Source organism: Orycteropus afer, unplaced genomic scaffold (assembly GCF_000298275.1).
Source record: "Orycteropus afer afer isolate SDZICR_OR568_19922 unplaced genomic scaffold, OryAfe1.0 scaffold00403, whole genome shotgun sequence".
NCBI lineage: Eukaryota > Metazoa > Chordata > Mammalia > Tubulidentata > Orycteropodidae > Orycteropus > Orycteropus afer.
In genome coordinates, this window is record NW_006921990.1 from 1,797,749 (window position 1) to 1,805,268 (window position 7,520).

Consider the following 7,520-nt stretch of genomic DNA (forward strand, 5'->3'; position numbering starts at 1 on the left):
CCCAGCCCCAGAGTCCTAGCCCCGCCCCAAGGCACCCGCCCGCCCACCCACAGGTCAGCTGAGAGGCGAGGATCTGCAGCTGCTGTGGTTGGGGGATCTCGCGGCAGACGGGCGGTGAGCGCAGAGGCCGCACCCAGACCAGGCAGAAACAAAGCAGTCAGGGCAGGGCGCTGGTGCCGCCGCCTTAGTAGACCTCTCCGGGCTCGGCCCCTGCGGTCTTCGCCCCCCTTCAGCCGTTCTTCCTGCCTTGTGTGATCAAGAAGCGAGACCTTGTATGTAATTGGACAAACAGATCCCTGGGCGCTACGTGGCGTACAGCCTTGGGGAGGTCAGGGTGTGGAGACAGTTCAGAGTGCCACTTCACGCCTTCAGAAGACCGAAAGAGTGCCTCCACGTCTGTTCCCAAAAATTTAGAGGCCTTCGGCTTGACAGCGGTAACTCCCATCTGCCTCCCAACCAGCCGTTCTAAATAAAGAGTAAACAATAATTGCTAATAATAGTACCTAGCTCGTAGAGTAGTTTTGAGGGCTCACAGAAAAATAGTGTACAATGTGTTGTTTAAGATCTGGCTCAGAGAAAACACAGCACGTAAGCTATTGTTATTAATGGACTATGTCCCCCTGTTTATAAACCTCCACAGAGGAGGTTCCTGAAGTTCTGGCAATCAGAGCCGTGAAGGTGAGCTTAAAATCCTCTGACTCTCACTACTGTGAGATTTAGCCGCAAAAATCTCTAATACCTTTCCTGAACTCCAAAATATTGACAATTCCAACTTTTTCGGGTTATAAGCTAAAAAAATAATTTAACATATGTGACTGTTCCTAACACGACCCCTAGAAGTAACACAGAATTATTACATTTTTTGGTAGTCACATAGTCTACTTAAGTGTTTGCATTAGAATGTAACATGCTCCCAGGAAGTTGTTGTGAGAGACAGTGTCTAATCTTGTTCAGTGATTGGTTTGGGGTGGTTTTTGTTAGTTTTATTTTGTTTTGTTGTAACATTCTTGTCATTGTCAATGAAGAATCTTGGAAATTGGTCAGTCCTAGTTTACTGTTTTGTGAATCTAGGCTTTCACATTATATAAAATAGTTTGACGTCCCGGTGTTGAAGTTATCTGGATTTTTTTCAGTATTTAAGAAGTATTTAAAGAGGAGCTTTCTCTCCTCACTTAAGATCTGGATTTTGTTTTTCCTGATGATAGTCCTGGAATTGCCTAAATCTGAATGCACAACATTTTACTTTTACAGGGATGGCCTTTTTTTATCAGCTGGACATCTTGGCTTCAGGGACATTATAAGTCATCCAGCCCAAAAAGCTGGGTTTATAGCTGAGAGAAATAGGGGCAGAGAGGTCAGGTGATGGACCAGAACTTTTCCCTCCTAGCTCCTGGTCTCATTGTAGGGAGTCCAGTGATACTACTTGGGGAAATGTTCTGGCTAGTGCCAAAGCCTTCTTCACTGTAAGAGCTTTCTTACTTTTGATAGGAACAAAGCTCTCAGATCAAATAATAGGCCATAAATCCTGGCATTAAATGGTCAACCAGGGTCTGTTCAACACTAATAACAAGACTCATGGCAGCAAGAGTGGAAATAGAATTTTTTTTGTAGAACACAGAGACTTCATTAAGCCAAAGCAAAGGAAAATTCATCCTTGCCAATGTTTGGATATATTCTGCTGTTCTATTAAAAAATGCTTGAGGGAAACCATTTTTTAAAAATTAAGAATACAGACTTACCATTCCGCCTTTCATTTCAGGCTGTAACAATGACATCATTTTAGGTTACTTCACTTTCTTTGAGAACAGAGTGTCCAAGAAAAAGCAAAGCCCTAGTAAGTGCTCTGCCTAAAGATGAATTGGCACAGATGATATGATGAAGTTTTCATTTGGTTGTTGGATTATTTTTTTGTCTATGATTTCCAGGAAGAATAAACCTTATTTTAGATATTCATGAAACTATTCAATTTGTATAGTATAAAGTCACATTTCCAAACACTTTTTAAAAATAATCTCATGTATCTGTGATTTTACAGTGTAGATAAATTTCATTTTTATTTCCTCATTTGATACTTCCCAAAATTGAAACTTTTTGGGACAAGTGATAGTTCTCTGTTTTAAAGAAAATAAAAATATAGTCTACAGAGGTTAAGTGCTGTGAGGTTAGTATTCTTCCACAGTAGGCTAATGGGACTTTTTGGCCCTTTTCCATGTGACAATGCTTCCTTCATCACTAAATATATGAAATTGCTAAATTCACTAGAAGGCTATAGTATACCAAGGCCAAGAATGTTTCAATCTTATGAGATAATTATGTAAGTTATAACAAGAGGAGGAAAATGAATGGGATGTCTGTTGAGAGGATATTTTCATTTAGATTCAGCATGTCTGCTTAATCCCCAAACTAGGGACAATAGGTCATATATATCTCTCTCAAAAGTTTTACTAAGAGGTAGCCAAACTACTCCTTGAGCCTTACTCTCACAATGCCTTGGAGCCTAAACAATCAGAAGACTAAGTTTTTAGACCTAGTCAGAGATACTTGGGCTTTCCTCAAGCCAGTTGGAGAAAAGGGATCTAAGAGTACTGTTAATGGAGGTTAGGGCATCTAGAACAGGTACCCAGCCAAATCCGGCAACAATACAACCTCCTAAGCCTACCAAAAAAAAAAAAAAAAACCACTGCCATTGACTCAATTTTGTCTCATACTGACCCTATAGAACAGAGTAGAACTGCACCATAGGGTTTCCAAGGCTGCAATTTTTTACAAAAAATAGACTGCCTCATCTTTCTGAAGAACGCAGCATCAGGATTGGAGACTCATTAACAATATGTTATATGCAGATGACACAACCTTGCTTGCTGAAAGTGAAGACTTGAAGCACTTACTAATAAAGATCAGTGACAACAGCCTTCAGTATGGATTGCTACTCGCCATAAAGAAAACAAAAATCCTCACAACTCGACCAATAAGCAACATCATGATAAATGGAGAAAAGATTGAAGTTACCAAGGATTTCATTTCATTTGCCTCCACAACCAGCACCCATGAAAGTAGCAGTCAAGAAATCAAATGACATATTTGATTAGGCAAAAGACCTCTTTAAAATATTAAAGGGGAGCTCTGGTGGTGTAGTGCCTAAGGCATTTGACTGCTAACCAAAAGGCTAATGGTTCAAACCCACAAGGCACTCCTCACAAAGACTAAGGTGTACCTAACCCAAGGTTAGGTATTTTCAGTTGTGTCACATGCGTGTGAAAGCTGGACAATGAATAAGGAAGACCGAAGAAGAATTGATGCATTTGAATTGGGGTGTTGGCTAAGAATACTGAAAATACCATGGAATGAACAAATCTGTCATAGAAGGAGTATAGCCAGAATGCTCCTTAGAAGCAAGAATGGCCAAACTTCATCTCTTGTTCTCTGATCATGTTATCAGAAGGGACCAATCCCTGGTGAAGAATATTATGCTTGATAAATTAGAAGGTCAACAAAAAGAGGGAAGACTTTCAATGAGATGGAGTGAAACAGTGGCTGCAAAAATGGGCCAGATATACCACCAATTGTGAGGATGGCACAGGACTGGCAGGGGTTTTTTTTCTGTTGTACATAGAATTTCTATGAATCAAAAACAACTTGATGGCACCCAACAACAACGTGTATTTAGTTTGTCAAGGACGCATGACTTTCCTATGAGCAAAGAAAACACTGTAGAAGATAATCAGGCTTGAGCCAGCATAATGGGACCCTATCAACAAAGCCAAGAGCAAACTGTGTTATACAATATGCCCCCTTGGGAAGCCTTGAAAGAACCTCTTCAATCCCTTATCAGACATTCCACCTGAGAAAGAATAGAGACTCAGAAGTAACAGGGAGAAAGGAGGTATGCAAGATCCAGGAGAAGGGTAAAAAGAAACCACACTCCCTTTCCACTCTGGTACCCACACCATCGTGGTGTGGATTGCAGGTAGTCCCTTAATGGCACAAATGAGCTACTGACTAAAAGTTTGGAAATTCATGTCTACTGAGAGGCACCTTGGAAGAAAGATCTGGCAATATACTTCTGAAATATCAGCCATTGAAAACCCATACGTGGGCTTGCCATGACTCAGAATTGACTTCACAGCAACTGGGGAGGGGGTTGGAGGGGAGGAGGAGGAAAGGGAGGGGAATGTTTAAATTGGATATGAGACTAAAGTTTTACATTAGACAGAACTGAACTTCTTAAAAATTAAGATCTGGGTGAAGGGAAAGGCAATATAACAAAAGCAAGAGACCAACACAATAAAACTAAGGAAAAGGAAGACAGAGAGGTACCCAAGAAGTACAGACAACAAAGACAAACACTATTACATACACAATTCTGCATTATCAGTCATAACAAACATTAATCTATGAGTAGATACATAGGTAGATAGACTGAATGATCAGGTATATCAAGGCAAAAGGGAACATACCCATGACTATATTTAAGTTTGGCAGAAGATATTTCTACATACATTTTTGTATGAGCTATAAGAATGTCCACATAAATAGGACTAATGGGGCAAAGTTATAGTAACTTCTTAGCCACAGCCAATTACCCTGAGGGAGCAATTTGTTGGACCTGTGGGCTCGGGACCATGATCTCAGGTGACATCAAGCTCAATTGTATAACGTACTACACAAAAACATTGTTCTACATCCTACTTTGTTGAGCAGCAACTGTGGTATTAAAAGCTTGCAAGCGGCCATCTAGATGCAGTGATGAGTCTCTCTTCATCCAGAGCAAAGAAGAATGAAGAAGAGCAAAGATTCATGGACACAGTTAGTCCAAGGGACTAGTGGACCATGCAAACCTCAGCCTACATCACTATGAGACCAGAAGAACCAGATGGTGCCTGGCTACCATTGTCAGCCACTCGGAAAGGGACCAGTGCAGGAGATGCTGGATATAGAGAGAAAAATGTGGAACAAAACTCACAATCTTAAAAAGGACCAGACTCACTGGTCTGATAGAGACTCGTGAAACCCCTCGGACTATGGTCCCTAGTCATCCTTCAGGCCTGGAATTGAACTCACTCCTGTGGCTTCTAGACAAACAAATCTCTTAGGCATATAAGGTGAACATTTCGCCAGGTAGCTACACTCCTTAACACAATCAATCAGGGGAGATCAGAAGGGCAGTATTTGCACAGGGCTTAAAGGTCAGGAATGCATAGTAAAGGACACAGGCAAGAGATGATTACAGAGAGGAAGTGGGAAAAGAGCTGTTACCTTGTGGGGACTGCAGTCAATGTCATGAAACAAAATGTGTATGAACTGCTGTATGGAAAATTAATTTGCTTTGTAAGCTTTCACCCACATCACAATTAAAAAAAAAAAAGAAGAAGAAAGCAATATATAATAAACCCAGAGAATGTAGAAGAACAGAAGTAATCAATAAAGACACATGATATGAAAAAGCAATGAAACATAGATGGACACTGATAAAGAGAAAGGTAGTTATAATAAGTAGGTGCTTTGAAATGACTAAAAAAGTAGACAACCCTTTGAAAAAATTGATAAAGGGGAAAAAAGACAAATACTCAACTTTAGTTATGTTATTACAGACAGAATAGAAATGGAAAAACAATAATAACACTGAAGAACTTTAACAATAAATTTGAAAATTTCAACAAAATAATTTTTAAAAGTACATAACTTGACAAAACTGATTTAAGATATAATGAAAAAGCTGAAAAGACTTACGATTTTTTTAAATGAATCAATGATTTAAAGTCTACTCATAAAAAATAGGCATATTGAGATTTATAAGATAGCTGTATCAAAACTTTAAAGAACAATTGTTCTCTATTTTATGCAAATTATTCCAGAAATGATTAAAAAAGAAAAGCCCTCCGATTTATCACATAAGACTAATACAATCTTAATATTAAAACAAAATAATGTCAGTGGAAAAAGGAAAATTATAAGCAAATCTTTCTTACAGCAGCAGAAGTAAAAGATTTTAACCAAAGCAATAGCAAAGGAAATTCATCAATAGTAGAACAAAATAAATCATCACAGCCATAATATGTTTATCTCTAGAATGTAAGACTGGGGTTTAACACTAGAATATCTATTAATATAACTCACCATATTAACAAATTAAAAGAGAAAATTGTATTATCATCTTAATGAATGAAAAAAGAGAAAATTTAACAACCATTCATGATTAAAAAAAAAAAAAAAAACTTTAATAAGTAAGAATAGAAGGAAAGTTCTTTAACTCAATAAATCTTATCTACCAAAAAGCTCAAAGACTATACTTAATGCTGAAATTTTATAGCATTACCTTTAATTTAGGAATAATTGTTATCCCTGCCACAATGAAACTTTCTGGGAATCTAACCAACACAACAAAAGAAGAAAAAAATTAATTATATAAGAATTTTTAAATGAACAAACCAACTGATATTATTTATAGAGAGAAAATCCAAAAGAATCCTCATTCTTAGACATAATTAGAAATGAGAGTTCAGTAACTTTTAAATTAATATAAGATCAGTTATTCAAAAATCAACTGCATACCTATACAACAGAAGGGAACAAATACAAAATGTCATTTTTAAAAGAAATTTGCTCTATGAGATATCTGTAATTGTAGTAGGCAGAATTCTAGGATGTTCCCTATGATCTCTGCCCCCTGGTGTTACTCATGTGATTATGTACAATTACATGGCAAAAGGGATAATGCAGGCATAATTATGGTTACTATATAAATATGGTTACTACAGTCTGCAGTATGGATTACATCTCAATATAAAGAAAACAAAAATTCTAACAACTGGACCTGTAAGCAGCATCACAATGAATGGAGAAAAGAATGAAGTTGTCAAAGACTTCACATTGCTTGGTTCTACAATGACGCCAATGGAGACAGCAGTCAGGACATCAGACAATGTATAGCACTGGGCAAGTTGGCTGCAAAGGACCTCTTTCAAGTGCTGAAGAGCAAAGATGTCTCCTTGTGGACTAAGGTGCACCTGACAAAAGCCATGATATTTTCAATCACCTCATATGCATATGAGAGCTGGACAATGAATAAAGAAGACTGAAGAAGAATTGATGCTTTTGAGATGTGGTGCTGGAGAAGAATGCTGAAGGTACCATGGACTGCTAAAAGAACTAACAGATCTGTCCTGGAGGAAAGGCAGCCAGAATGCTCCTTGGAAGTGAGAATGACCAGACTTCATCTCACCTACTTTGGTCATGTTGTCAGAAGGGATCATTCCCTGGAGAAAGATGCCATGCTTGGTAAGGTGGAGGGTCGATGAAGGAGGGGAAGGCCCTCAAAAAGATGGATTGACACAGTGGCTGCAATGATGGGCTCAATGATAGCAGGGATCACAGAGCTGGTGCGGTACCAGGCGGTGTTTTTTTCTGCTGTGCATAGGGTCGCTATGAGTTGAAGACAATTCAATGGCACCTAACAACAATAACAACAAAGACACTAATTCTGTGGTAATTTGTTACACAGCAATAGAAAACTTCCAGCA